The sequence below is a fragment of the Capsicum annuum genome, chromosome 11, assembly GCF_002878395.1.
Source record: "Capsicum annuum cultivar UCD-10X-F1 chromosome 11, UCD10Xv1.1, whole genome shotgun sequence".
Classification (NCBI taxonomy): domain Eukaryota; kingdom Viridiplantae; phylum Streptophyta; class Magnoliopsida; order Solanales; family Solanaceae; genus Capsicum; species Capsicum annuum.
Window position 1 is genome coordinate 155810146 of NC_061121.1, and position 1584 is coordinate 155811729.

A 1584-nucleotide genomic window follows, 5' to 3' on the forward strand; every position below is an offset into this window, starting at 1 on the left:
TTAGCTGAATCCAGGACTGGCGAGAGATAAAGAGTTGGTAGAGCATTTTACCTAACCAAAATAGCTCTTTCAATAAAGGCAAAGAATGGCTGAACAAAAAAAGGAACTAGTGATCCAAATGCAAAAAATATTCCGCCTCCTGTTATTCCAGTTATTCCTGCACAACCAACTACTAGACCTATTCATGAGGTGGGAATCCCACTCATGAACCATGTTATGAGCAGTATTCTCAAGCCCAAACCAGGAGGTTGATTTGAATTAATGCAGAATATAGTGCAATTGCTAAATTCAGTGGGGCAATTTCATGACCTTTCACATAAAGATCCGCAGTAGCACATATAAACCTTCTTTGAAATAAGTGATACTTATATTTATGAAGGGGTGAGTTCTGATTATGTCAGGTTGACACTTTTTCCCCTTTCTAATGGGGTAATCAAAAAGGTGGTTATATGCTGAACCACCACTCTCCATCACTACTTGGGAAGATCTAGCTCGAAAATTTCTTATTCGATTTTTTCCATCTGGGAAGACTGCACGCTTGAGGAGTGAGATCTTGAGTTTTAGAAAAAAAAAAGAGAGAATCTATACTAAGCTTAGGAGAGATTTAAGGGTATGATCAGAAATTACCCTCACCATCATCAGTCAAATAATGTTTTTGTGCATACTTTTGTTGAGGGATTGGAGCCAAATACAAAGATTCTCTTGGATTCAACAGCAGGTGGATAGGATCTTGAGAAAATATATGAAGAATTGTACACACTGCTGAATCAGATTTCACAAGGTAACCCTGACTAGCATGCAGATTCGAGAAATACTCTTAGAAAGCTTGTAGATGTATTGGAGGTGGATCAGTTCACCGCATTATAGAAATAGATCACAGGCATGCAAAATTATATGATTACTCAGCTTAATACCATAAATTTGGGTGTTACATAACTAGAAGCCACAACAAATGCAGTCCAACAGGTGAATTCTTGGTGTGACATTTGCGGAAGTGGTGACCACACAACAAATGGATGTTCTGTTAATCCAGATTTTATCAACTATGTGGGAAATACGAATCAGCATGGAAAATAACATTTTGGTAAAACTTATAATCCCAATTGGAGGAACTATCCCAATTTCTCATGGGGTGGAAATCAGGCGCAGAATACAAATCAGTACAAGGGACAAGTGCAACTAAATCAACAGCCGATTCAGAATAATCAAGCTATTACTTCTCAAACTGGCAATAAGGAGGAATTAATGAAGCAGTTTATGGCTCAACAAGCGCAATTTGCAACAGAAATTAAGACTCAATAGGCACAGTTTACAACTGAGTTAAATAGTCCACAATTGCTTATGAGAAATCTAGAGTTGAAACTTGGTCAAATTGTAGGGGTACAAAATAGAAGGCCTCAAGGAGCATTACCTAGCGATACATAGACAAATCCCAAGCAGGTAAATGTGGTTATAATAAAGAGTGGGTTGCAAACTAAGAAGACAGTTTAGGAGCAGGTTAGTCCACCAATCAATGATGAGGGTGCTAAAAATAATGCAGAGAAAGAAGTCAAGTACAACACAGCAAGTGAAAAAATTCATATG

The 1584-nt window shown here is 37.8% G+C and overlaps 1 non-coding gene across 1 annotated transcript; it reads right to left on the bottom strand.

Moving 5' to 3' along the window:
* Positions 1 to 535: 535 nt before the first annotated feature.
* On the bottom strand, positions 536 to 641 carry LOC124889049. The gene has a single exon (XR_007047666.1). It is a non-coding gene; the product is annotated as a small nucleolar RNA R71 (small nucleolar RNA).
* Between the last annotated feature and the right edge of the window lie 943 nt (positions 642 to 1584).